We start from the raw sequence: 13,821 nt of genomic DNA, 5'->3' as shown, positions 1-13,821 counted from the left end.
ATTGGTGAATTGAGTCCATTTAAATTGATGGTTAGATTTGAGATGTATTGACTTATGATTGACATGTTATTTACCTGTTGTCGTTTACTCCTTTTTCTCCTGTGTTTTATTGCTTGCCCTTTTTAGTTGGTTGCTTCTGATCTCATTCGTGGAGTTCTGATCATTTTGGTCTCTCTCTAGAACATCTTTCAGTAGCTTGTGTAGGGTTGTCTTAGTCATCATGAAATTCTTTATGTGTTCTTCGTCATGGAAGTATTTCACCTCTCCATCAAACTTGAAAGAGAGTTTTGCAGGGTATAGTATTCTGGGCTGGAATTTGTTTTCATAGAGAACCTGCTCCATGTTCTTCTTGGCTTCATGATTTCTGAAGAGAAGTCAGCCATAATTCTGATGTGTTTTCCTTTGAATGTGATCTGCTTCTTTTCTCTAGTGGCATTCAGTATATTATTCTTGAGCTGAATTTCTGGGATCTTGACTATTATATGTCTTGATGTGTTTTTAATTGGGTTGAGATTACCTGGCATTCTGTATCCTTTGGTTACCTGAATGTCAGATTGTTTCTTCATATTTGGGAATTTTTCTGCTATTACTTCTGCCTCTATTTTGTTAATGTCATTTGTATTGACTCCTTCTTTCTCATTGATGCCTATTAGTCTCACATTGTTCATCTTTGCATCATCTTGCAGGTGATGGATTATTGTTTCCTGTATCCTCGTTGTTTTTAAGAGATCCTTTCTTACCTTTTCACTAGCTGCACCAGCATCCTCAAGGTCTGAAACTCTTTCTTCACTTTTGCTTAAATGGTTTTGCAAGCTTGTGATTGAGATTTTAAGTTCCCCTATATCTCTTTGACTCTGCTTCATGCGATCTGTTTCTTTCCTGTATTGCTCATTCAAGAAATCCATCATTTTTCTAATCTCTATTTTTTATCAATGTCTTCTTTAGAAGCAGTTATTAATTCTTTTCCTGCAGTTTTGTTTTTTTTTTTCAGATTGGGTTTCCTCCCTATGTGTCTGTAGTTGATTCTTTACTTCAGATGCTTTGAGTTCTGAGAATTCTTTTCTTACTTCAGCACATTCTGCTCTGAGTTCCTCTATAACTTTCTGCTGTTGCTTATTTACTATCGACGCTATTAATTTGTACATTTGAGCTGAGCTAGTAGAAAAGAATTCCCCTCTGAGTTCCATTATGACTTTCTGCTGTTGCTTATTTACTATCGACTCTATTAATTCATACATTTGAGCTGAGCTAGTGTCCTCTGCACTTGTTCTGGGTGGGCATTGGGTTTCCTCCATGTTTCTGCATTTGATTCTTTACTGCAGATGTGATTAATCCAGGGATTTCTTTTTTCATTTCCAATCTGAGTTACTCTATACCTTTGTGCGGTTGTTTCTTTATTTCAGAAGCCATTGATTCCTTGATTTCAGCTGTGATTCCTAATTTGTTCTGTGTTGGTGTCCTATGCACTTGTTATGGGTGGGCTAGGGTTCTGAGATTGCATTTTGTTCCTTCTTGTCATATTGTGTAGCACTGTCTTCTGATCTTTGTTGTAGAGCTTTGTTGCTCTTATAACCTTAGCACCCACTGAAGTTCAGGTACAGATCTACAAAGTTTGAATTCATGCAGCTCTCCTGGCTTGGGTCAGGTTGCTGTGCTCAGCTTCTTCCTGCTTCCGCCCTTGGGGGTGAAACTGTTGTGCCCCTCTGGCAAGATGTTCTGCTCCTGGACTAGCTGGGTGCTTCTGTGCCCTACACTCTCTGCAGGGATTGCAGTTGCTGGGTTTCACCCCAGACCTGTATGCCAGGCCTGAGCTGAGTCTGAAAGGGACAAGGTGAAGTCAGGGGGAGGGGAAGCTCTCCCACACACTCACTGGCCCTGGGCTAGGACTGGATCTGGGGGTCCCTAGAATGCTGCAGAAATTCTCACATGGTAGTCGGGGGTGAGGGGGTGCTGCGGAGTATTGGGGGTGTCCCAAGGGGGTGGAAGAGGGTCTCACCCATGCTGCGCCTCGGCTTGGACCTGCAGGTCCTGCAGGTGCAGGGTAGCTGGAATCTCTCCCACACACTCACCGGGCCTGGGCTAGGACTTGATCTGGGTGTTCCCGGAATGTGGCAGAAATTCCTACTTGGCTGGTGGGGTGTGGGTGGGGGTGCTGCAGAGTGTTGGGGGGCGTCCCAAAGGGGTGGAAGAGGCTCTTACCCAAGCTGTGCCTGGGTTTGGACCAGCAGGTCCCTCTGGCCCAGGGTAGCTGTTAGCTCTCTCACACACTACTAAAATGTAAATTTTAAGAAGGTACTTTTTTTTTTTTTCTTTTTTTTGGTGGAACTGGGGATTGAACTCAGGCCCTTGCACTTGCCAGGCTTAGTCCACTAAGCCATCTCCCCAGCCCCTTAAGAAGGTACTTTTGACTGATTGCAATGGCAGGTGCTATATAAGTGTAAAAAGTTCATCTCATTTACAGATAGTTCTATGCAAGTAGTATGAGTTGTCTTTTTTTCCTGTACCTTTTTTTCCAGAGTCATACGTATTTTTATTGGAAAAAAATCAATTTACATAACATAATATTTCAGGTAAAGATTCACTCTTCATTTGTTAGTGCTAAAAAGAGCCAAAGAAGGGAAATATCCTACTGATAGCTTTCAAGAGATGTTGAACTTAATCTATCAACATATGATTTGTCCTAAATACAATGATCTTGGCAGTTCTGTGGTGTTGGTGTGGTGTAATATTGGTCTCCCTATATTAAAGGCAACTGCAATGACTTTGTGGATTTTTTTTTTTTTTGGATGTATTTGGTACAGGGTCTCATTATTCAGCAGTGACAGTGGTGGGAGTCCACTGACGTGTGGCTTTAGGTCTGCCCCACGCATGTGTGCTTTGGAGACAGTACTCCCATGCACACAGGCATTGGACTTGGGTAGGCACACCCTCTTCCTCAGATTTGGGGGTTTCTATTTTCTTTAAGAGAAGTGCCTAGGAGTGTGGATAGGGGACTGTGCAGTGGGCTACTCTGCCTATCCATTTCCTTGGGGCCCTAGGGAAGGACGCCTGTAAAGGAGAGCTGTTTTTGAGAGTGGAATCCCTTATTCCAAACTGTCATGACAACCCAAATGTTCCTAAAAGTTTACCCATAATTGTGAAAAACTGGAGACTACCATGGTGTCTTCACCAAAATATGTGGTGTTATAGGATATGAAGCTGCTCATCATAGAAAGAACACCACAGCCACATGAGTGCCTCTCAGAAATGGAAGCCTTGCCTACTCTAACACCCTCACTGAAGAATTCAAATAGGTTAAGTTCTAGAACATCTACAGCTGACATTTGATGAACAGAGCTGGCATTCCAGTTGATGTTAATGGACAGGACTGAAGAGGGGTGTGGAAGGGGCCATGCCGGAGCTCACTGAAGTGGTGGACTTGTTCTGTGTCTGGGCAGAGGTTTGGATTACAAAGGCAATTGAATTTGTCTATAGCAATTGACAGCACATTTAAGACTTAGTGTCTAATTTCCCACCCACCCCCAAAAGAGAACCATAAACAGGGTTTAAGCTGGATTTCATAATGTTTAGTAGTGTTTAGAGAAGAAGTCTTTCAAGGTATGAATTTTGTTTTGAAACAAAATGGGGGAAGGAAGGAAGAGGAGGAAGAAAAGAGAAAGAGAGAGAGATAAATGGATGAATGGATGGAGAGGTCACTGGACAGATAGCTATGCCATAAAGCAAATGAAATAAAATAGTGATTGTAAAACTTGGATGGTAGGTAAATGACATTCACAAATTATCTTTGTATTTATAATTTTCTAAATCTCTATAATTTTCTTCCTAAAAGGTTGAGGAAAATATGTTAGAACAGGAAAGAGAGGAGGCCAGGCTTAAGTGAAGTTTGGTTAATCACATGAGGCTCATGATTCAGATACCTGAGAGCTATATGGGAGCATGGGCAAGTCACCTAGTGCTTATGAACCTCAGTTTTCTAACCTGTGTGACTTGGTCAACAATAAGGTCTGCTGCTACTGGAGTCATCTCTGCATCCAGTATAGGCACTTTCTAATATATCTAGACTACTGCTCATCAACAATGGAACAGTTTTGAAGGATTGTTTTGCTTTGAAGATCATAATTGATGCTAAGCAAAAGGGGAAAGGGATAGGGGAGAGGACAAAGCGCCTTACTATTGTACTGCTTTGATGAATGCTGACACAAACATTTAAAGTAGTTTTTAAAAATTAACTTTAATGTCTATATTTTCATAATTATAGTTATGAAGATTTAAATTATCTAAAACATCATGAAATAAAATAGTGATTGTAAAACTTGGATTTTGACAAATCAGAATATAAAATTGGTATTTGCATACAGTGCACTGGCTTCTTGGGGCTGCCATAATAAATACCACAAACTTAGCAGCTAAAGCTACTGAAATTTATTCTTTCCAGGTATGGGGACCAGAAGTCTTAACCAAGGTGTTGGTAGAATCCCATGTCACATGTTTTCTAGAAGCTCTGGAGAGGAACTTCTTTCCTCCTCCGGCTTCTGGAGATGCTACCTCACCTTGTGAGAACATCCTCTAATCTCTCCTCTGAGGTCACATGGTCCTCTCCCCACCTGTTTGTCATAAATCTCCCAAAGCTTTCTCTCATCAGAGCACTAGTACCTGGATCTAGAGACCTCTTGGACAATGCTGGATAAACCCATCTGAAGAATGTTAGGATTGCATTTTTAAGGATCTGTTTTCCAAAGATGATCACATCTGTAGTTCCAGATGTTTGGTCTTGTTTGGCATGTATTTTGGGAAGTCAGTTTTTGGCCTGCTGCACTACATGTATATATTTACATAATAATGGGCTTACATATTCCAAGATCCTATAAGAGGTTAAGAAACATGTGGACAACAGTAAATATTCCGCAATTATTATCAGAAAGGCTGAATAGAAACAGAGTCATACACCATGTCATTCCCAATTAGGGTGCCTACTGTTTGACATGGATTATCTAACCCTCATGGCTACCCTCTCAGTCCATCCCTTTTTTTCTCTCCATCTTAAGTAATGAGAAAACTGAGACCCAAAAGGGTATATTACATGCTCAAAATCAGCCAGCTAGTATTACTGGGAGATGACACTTACATTCTATAGATCTGGAAACTATAAAGCTCAGCAGCCCTGGAGAGTGCATGGGGCTGGAATTTGAGCCCCTTCACTCTTGAGTCCAAAGCCCATAGCACTGCTAGAGGTTAGGGCTTTGTGAGGGCAATAGTGAGAATGCAGATAAAGGTTGCAGGCTTGGTTTTGAGGAAGACCATCAGAACTTGGGGACAGAATGAATTGTAGTCTCCTCTGTAGGCAAAATGGAGCTGGGAGCTGCAGTGGTACCTTGCTTATTTTCATGTGCCTTTCTGCCTGGTTGTCCAAAAATAGAAGCCTCCTGGGAAGAAGCTGATATTGGACAACTTTTTGAGCTGTCACATGTCAGAATGCCTGCCACTACTTCCTCTGTGCCCTTCCCAACTTAGTTCAGGATGTGCTTGCCTTGAAATTACCACTGACCCTCTTTTCTGCCCTCCTGCTTCTCTCTGTGCTTGCCAGTGGCCCAGCATCTACTGTATTTGGTCACTTTCTGCATTCCATCCCCTATGACTACGACTGGGTCCTATGGTTTCTGCACTGATTTCCTTGTGTTGTGTGAAGTTTGTAAAGCAATGGACAGCTGTGCTTTCCTTTTCCCCAACACCTGTGAGCTTCTCAGCCAAGAGTTTGACTTCCATTTTCATGCCCCATTTCTACCATGGATATGCCAATGTAGACAGAGATTACATCATATGTCAAAATACAAGTCAATCACTTCCTGTGAAAATGGCTCTTGGATGGCCAACTTTCTGAGTGTACTAAGCTTTTCCATCACAGATATTTTGTATGCTCATCTTTCTCCTTAGACTGTCAGTTCATATGAAAAAGCCATTCTTCCTTCTGCAAATGTCAACAGGCACTCATCTTAAGAGAAGCCTCTAAAGGCAGTGGTGCCACCCACTACAAGAAAGCAGTAAAAATTAAAATTTAGATAATTTATAAGAAGAAAGAAAGAAAAAGATTACCAATGATTCATGATTGATACATTTGGTATAAATCCAAAGCCTGTCATAGAGTATTACATTATTTCAAAGAAATCTGGAAAATGAAAACATGCAATTGGGTCAAATAATTGAAGATTGGCAATTGTAAGATTAAAGTTTGCTTTTGTATGATAAATAATTTATGGTTTTGTTTGCCTGTGAATATTTTTAATCTTATTTTGATCTACTGTGCTGTAAATAAAAATAAACTAGTAATAATGCCTTCTAGTGTTCGTAGCAATCACTAAATTTTTTCAAGGAAATTAAATGTTGTAGGAGGACATAGGGTAAATGGATTTCAGGTTTTGAGCATCTGTAAATGCATAATGCATAATTTGGAGAATCAAATGGACCACATTCATATTTCTATGATGTTTCCATTATATATAGATATGTACCATTCTGTGCTTTTTTAGTGTTACTGGCGTTAGTTATTGCTTTACATCTTTTTCTTCCATAACAGCCTTACATCTTTTTCTTCCATAACTCTTCCAAAAGGAGAGTGAGCTTACTTTTTCATAATCAGTGTTTAGTACCAGGTACTCACTAAATGCTTCTTCAGTAAATACTCAAGAACTTGACTGAACATAGGCATGCATCAAGATGGTATGTCACTCTTCTCTAATTTTATTTAATTGGGATAAAATTAGGTTTTTAGTCTACACTTTTGCTTTTCTCTCATACCTTATTTTTGTCTGTATACAAATTTACATAAAAGATGTCTCTTTTTATCTTAAATAAGTCATAGTTTCTGTCATTTTACATCATAAATTGTTTCACTTAATAACTCAAGAAGGGTATTGTATCATGATTGGTGTGCATCCTTAGGTAACTGACATGCCAATTCAGAAATTTAGAAAAACGCATCTTGTTGCATAGTAAAGAGATTAAGGGCTGGCCAAGTAGTTCCATGGATTAAAACACATGCAAGCAGACACAGAGGCCAGAGGTTTGATCCCTGGGCTTGCTATGCTAGCCCCGCCTCCAGGGCGTGTTGAGACAGCAATTGAGACTGGGCGTGGTGGTGCGCGCCTGTAATCACAGCTCTTGGGAGGCTGTAAACAGGTGGATCACTATGAGTCTGATCTAGTAGTGAGAGCCTGAACACCCTGTAGACCCTTCCCTAAAATACAAAATAAATAAATAAAATAGAAATTGAAGAAAGAAAATCTATCTACTCAATTGTTCAACAGGGAGGTCATGGTTTTTCCTTATTGGGCAAATGATAGGCATCTATTTAAGAGTTTTACCATGCCTGATAACTTTAAGTTGAAAAAGAAGAAGGAAAAGAATGGGAGGTGAGACAGTGAGAATCTAAGAGGAAGAATGAGAAAAAAAAAAGACAGAAGGAATGAAATTTTTAACATGCTTGGTATTTTAGAAAGAATTCAAAAAGAAGCTTGCTTTAATCAGAGCAAGTACACTCAGAATTTGACAGATCTGATGAACCAAATATCTGTGATATTTGTCTTTGAAAACTGAAGTCTATTCCTCAGTAAAAGAGGTGTTCAAGTTAGGTCGATTCAGATATTATCTTCTTTGGTGAAATTTTCTCATTTCCAGGAAACTTCAGCACATTTAGATGAGTCAAAAGTCTGTATCGTTTGAACCAGAAAGCATATATGTTTCTCTTATGTGAAACTATTCAAAGTTTTTTTTAAAACTATGTTTTCTAATACATGTTAAACATTGACTTGTGTCTTTGGAAAACAGTACTAACTGTGACCAAAACTCTGTATAAGTAGCTCAGGTCTCATTGGCATCAATGAGGAGCAGATAACATCTTAAGTGAGAACCAGGACCATACAGGCAGTTAGTTGGGTAAGAATTAAGGGATAGGAACCTTGAGAAGACTCCCTTAGACATGTTAGTAATGCAAGAACTCCAGGATAAGGTGACTTTTAAGTAGAAAGAAGAAGGAGGTGCTGGCTGAAAGTGAAGCCCAATATTATCTGGCAGGAAGTGGGTACAGGACATAGATATCAAGTGACAAAATTTCCTCTTTTACCCTTAACTTAAAATATAAATTTTATATCTATTTAGATATTTTTATGTACAAGTTTCATGTTTTTAAGTAATTGTTTTTAGGCAACATCAAACAAGCTTGAAGGGGGTCATGAGGATGCACTCTTACATTTTTGAAAGAAGTGAGTAGACATATGGGTGCATGTATGCAGAGTGAGAGGCATTTGACTCTCATGTAAGATAATTGGTCCACAACTGCCTAGGATGGTTTAAACCAATTTAAAACTTCCTTCTCCTCTTTGTTTCTACAGTAATGAACCAGCTTTGTTTTACAGTTCTGTTGATCTGACAAAGAGCTTTGAACATTCCAGCCACCATGAGGCCTCTACTAGAAGAAACCATTCCAGAGTAGCTAAGGCCTCCATCCTAGAACATCTTCCAAGATTTCTTTCTTGTGCCAAAACTCTTGCATGTGGACCAGTGGGATCTGGGCTCTGTGTGAATCTTTTGAAGTGCATACTTAGGTATTTACAACTTCCCAAAACCATCTTGTTCTTTTCTCATTGTCACAAAACACAAGTAAGGAAACCCTCACTGTTCGCAGTCCCCCGTCTCACAAAAGACCAGGACATTCCCAAATCAAAGCAAAGTTCTAAAGTTCAACTTGGTAGAGAATAGTTTGTCTCCTTCATCTTTCCAAGACTCCTAGACATGTCTGAAGGGGTCTGGAGAAAGTTGGGTGGTATGAAAGACTGAGAAATTATTCCCCAAAATAGATCCCTAGGAACCAGGGTGGTGATTCTGCCATTGCCTATTTATTATTAAAGGACTTAGAAGTTAGCAGTCTAGAATGAGTTATTTCTCATGACTTATCCTTCTGCATGTGTAATTTAAATACATGGCCTTAAACTGTCGCATCATTTAGTATCAGTCAGGGTCATCAAAGAAGACAAGCCTGGGTTTGGGGTTCATCTCTGATTTAGTTTGCTACCTAACTTTTGAATTTCTGGTAAAGACTTGTTTACCTAGCAAGATAGATTGAAGATGAAGTGAGAAGATGTATGATTTAGCTCATGATAGAAGCTCTACTAATATAACTATTGCTTTTTATTAAATATCACAGTGACAAATGCAGCACACTCCTCAGGAAGGTCCTAGGTCAGTTTTTCACACTGGTGCTAAGGGCAGCAGTCATCAAATCTCCTAAGCAAGGTCTCAGTTGACGGGGGACATTGTTGATACTCAATTTAATTTTCTGCATTTTCACCTTTCCTTGGTTACCGATGGAAGAGGTTGAGTTTTGTCTTTGCAACAGCCACAAGTCATAGGAATGTTCCAGGTGAACTTGTCACATATTGTCCTTGACACAGCCTCAAGTCACAGGACTGTCTTAAAGTGTCCCTTTGAACAGCAGTGGCTTCTAGGTCTCGAGTGGCTGGGATCACAGCAGGATTGTTAATGATACCATTCAAGTAAGCACTTGTTCCTGCTGCCTCCTTTCAGATATAGATCTTCATTATGAATTTCTTTGTTTGCTTGGAGACACACACACACACACACATATGTACAAAGACACACACACACACACACACACACACATACACACAGAGTTGAGAGTGTCCTGGATATTGCAACCATGTAAGGAATGTTAATTTATAGCTGGCTTAGAGCAAATTGCAGCCTGAATGATTATCTTTAGACTATTTTTCAAATAAAGCATTGCATTGTGATTGGCAAATTCATGAAAACCTGTCACATCTTAGGATGAGTAACTTTAGGGACTGAGTTGTTAGCAAATACTCAGCTAGAATTACCTGTCCTCAGACACTACAATGGGAAGAAAACCCTCTTGTTGATATACTATTTATAACACTACTTTAAAAGATTATCTCCTTCAAATGCAATGCTTCATTAGGAGTTAAATCCTAGAAGTGCCTGACCACATATACATGCACAAAAAGCAAAGGTACTACTTTAAAAGAACGTGTTGTCATGGTAGCATGAAAATGTTAAGATATGACTGTCCCTCTTTGAAATGAACACACTACCACAATGACTCTAACTTCTGTGGTGAGAAATCACAAGTCACTCTCAGAAATTGAGAAGCCCTCACCAGATGGTGGAGCAGATAGCTGTTTTCTTAAAGTTTTAAGGTAAAATATTACACGACAGAGCACAAGAAACACAGTACTCTTTAAAACGCAACTGGATGAAATCTGTCATTTTAAAAAAGTGAAATTGCAAAGGACTCTTCATGTCTTAAGGAAAACAATGGAGAGGAAATATCAGGCACTGTGGTTTTCCTGAATAGTTTTTAGCTTGTCTACATCAGAAGCCATTTTTGAGGAAAGTCAAATTTTTACACATTTATAGAAATAATTTGCAAGGAAATCTTAAAGACACATGTGTTTTTGGAGCTGTCAGTCCAGGATAAGGTCTGGAGTGTCCTTAGGAAAATGTAATCCTTAAATTAGATCTACTCAGAGTGTGGAATCAGTAGATAGCTGGTAATATAAAGTTAGCAGAAGGGAAAAAAAGGCACTTCCTCCATGCGTTGCCCCTCCCCCACCCCCAAAGTGCACTGACTGTATTGTCCTTTTATCAGCAGAGCTGCGAAGCCAGGAATGGTCCAATCATTTGAGAGATAATGAGACATTATGTTTCTTGGTTCACTATTTAAAAACATAAAACTGACGATTACAGATGGAAGCTATTCACTCTGAGATTCAAGGAGGGAAAAACAGAAAAAGAGCCTACTGCCTTCCAACTTCTGAGCATACTGTAGATAATTTAGCCTATGCAATTTCAATTCTGGAGGAAAGAAGTTGGTGTGTTTACAGGGCACAGTGAATTGGCAGGGACGGTGCTCTGTGGGCTTGGGTTTGGTTCTGACCCAGTCCCAGCCTTCCAGAGGCCACTGTGGTCTGCGTATACAAAGAAGCCACAGTTACTAACTCCTGCAGTTTCATGGTCTCACAGCACATCCAACAGTAAGACTTGCCCTTACAAAACATATAGTCTGTCAGGTGGAAATGTGTGCAGATGGCCAGCAAGAAATGCCATGTCTCTAACTCCTAAAATCAGAAAATCTTATATTTGAATTGGTTCAAGTCAGAGTGGGTGAATTAGTCAACATTTAATTACTGAATTACACAATCCTTTCCTATTTATTTTGAGGACATTTCAGTGGTAGAAGCATTATTCTCAAAGATAGCCTATTATCCAAAAGCATATTCTTACTGTTCAAGAGGCAAAAAACTTTAGTTTTATATATGTAAATTTCTGTAACTGTCTTAAACATTTGTGCTAAAATGTTATACATATTTCCTTTTCTGGTTATCAGTTTTTTCTCTGCACGTACAGTCTTGTTACACAAAGAAAAACTTTAGGTTAGCCCTGGACATAAGGAGAAAAAAAAATTCTGAAGTTAGTAAAATCTTTAAAAGAAATAGTACATTTTAAAATGTGTCACAAGTTTTTCTAAGCAAAGGTAAGCTTTCAATTAATAGTCACATTAATATTCAGTGTCATGAAGGATTCTCAACTAGATTCAAATAATTATAGAACTTATTTTCTTTCATTAAAAAAACTATTCGATTTTCATACTAGGAATTTGCTCCTAGTTCCTAGAAAACATGAATTAACCTCTTACAACATTAATGTCCATTTTACATTGTTCCCCAAAGCAAATCTATTATTTAGAAAACAAATATTGTTGCCTCAAGATAGGGGTTATTTTTTTTTTCAAATGAGCCAACACAACAGAATAAAATATATGATCTTAGTTGCTGAGGCTGACTCACTTCCTGTTTCAATAACAAGAATGTCATCAGCTAAACTCTAACTAGCACAGTTTGTCACTGTGTATGTGCCTTTATTTGTACATGTTGCCAGTAGGTTCTTAGGGAAAATATACTCACCATTTAATACCAAAAAAGAAACTTTCAGCGGGCCCTTTTGGCTCTGCCTGTTGCCTTGTGTATTATTTATGCTATAACGGATGCTTGCCTAATGGAGGGAGAAGGCTTGCCCAGTGGCATAAAATGCCACCATAGTTCTGTCCAGAGAGCTCATGTCACCAAAAAGCTGTCACCCATGTGCAGTGGTTTCCAAAACTTGGGTGGTATACTCCAGTAGCATAATAGCACATCAGAGCTAAGCATAAAACCACCTCAGTTTTCACATGGTTTTTACTGAGTGTTTAATCTTGAAATTCCATTTTATTTCTACCAACTCATGTTATTGAAGAACATGAGTTTTTTGCTTTCTCCCTGGAACAGATTTTATAATTCTTTTCCTAAAATCACAAAATTGAGTTGGAATCCTTTCTTGGTTAGTTCCCTGAATTTAGAGCTTTGTCCCCTGAGATCAACTGGGCTGATGTTAAGTGATTCATCTCCATGAGTCATCACAGGCTGCCCTCAGAAAGCGATAAGTATCTACTGCTTTGGTGCTACCATTTTTGCAAGTTACTGTAATTCAGTTGCTGAAGAGTCCAGACTGTTAGTGTTCCGGGTCACATCAGCTGGAAGACATCATCCAAGGCTCTGGTGACATGCCTGGAGGATTTGGAAGGAAGATCTATATCCAGAAACTGCCTTGTAAAATATCATCCAGGCTACCTCTGAGGTTTACGTGGTTTGAGACAGATCTCAGTAGTTCAGTAAGCATGTCAGGAATCTTCCAGTTCTTACCTGAGGGAAGCCAGCCTGATGACTCATCAGGTGTGACAGTCCCCTTAGAGTCAGAATGAAACAACATCCTATTAGAGGGAGGAGGGACTTTCCTGCAGCTGAAGGGGAAACTTAGATAAAATTGGAGTGATACATTTGCTCTATTTTTGAAATCCTGCTGCCTATATGGAAGCATATGGATCATAACAATTTTTCTTTTTAAATCCTTGTACAGAATTACATTATGGCCACATTTCTCCCTCAAGAGTAGTTTAAACATTCATAGTCTAACTATAAGACATCATTCAGTTGTAATAATTAACATCTTATTTGCATTCAGTACAATCCTAAATTCTACATAAGTGTCTAATCTGGAGATAGGCAATGTGCAATTGCTAAGTAAATATTTGCCCTCGGTTATAAGGAATGAATAAAATGGGTATGGCTGTTTTCCTGCCCTTATAGTCAGGGTTGCACTTTGTGAGTAGTGTGTGACTGTAGCTGACTCAGTTACGCCCATAACTGTCTGCTCCTGGCATCACGTCTGCATACCTGTGACTGGCTCCACAATCCCATTATTACTCTTCAAGCACTTTGGATTCCGCTCCACAAACCCTGTGGAAGCCCACCTCTTTGTAATTTCTGCAAACCCTGGAATTGCCTAGTTTTCTGCTAAAGTCTGAAGTTCCTACAGGAGGAGTTTGCAGCTATTAGAAAAACAGAAGATGAGTGCACAGTCTACTCATGGCTATCAGCATAGTTCTGTCTCAACCAGGCATTATCTGGGAGTGCTGAGGTGGGCTTGGCCCAGTGTGAAGGCTTCTATCACTTCAAGAATGACCTGGTTCTTCCCTAGCAGTCTGAAGAATGTTAGTTCTCCAGATCCCACAAGGAACATAAGAAATTTGAAGTCTACACTGAGTTATTTTGATTTATCAAGGGTCTCTGGGCTGGGTATAACTGGGACTGGCCATTTCCTTCTTTGGCTAAAATCACACAGACCCTCAAACATGTAGTAGTCTCCAATCTGTCCTGCCCTGCTGGGCCTCCTCCCTTCCAGTCCATTCTGTGCTTC

Source organism: Octodon degus, unplaced genomic scaffold (assembly GCF_000260255.1).
Source record: "Octodon degus isolate 3935 unplaced genomic scaffold, OctDeg1.0 scaffold00145, whole genome shotgun sequence".
Taxonomy (NCBI): domain Eukaryota; kingdom Metazoa; phylum Chordata; class Mammalia; order Rodentia; family Octodontidae; genus Octodon; species Octodon degus.
The sequence above is the reverse complement of the archived record's forward strand: the minus strand, read 5'-3'. Positions refer to the sequence as shown.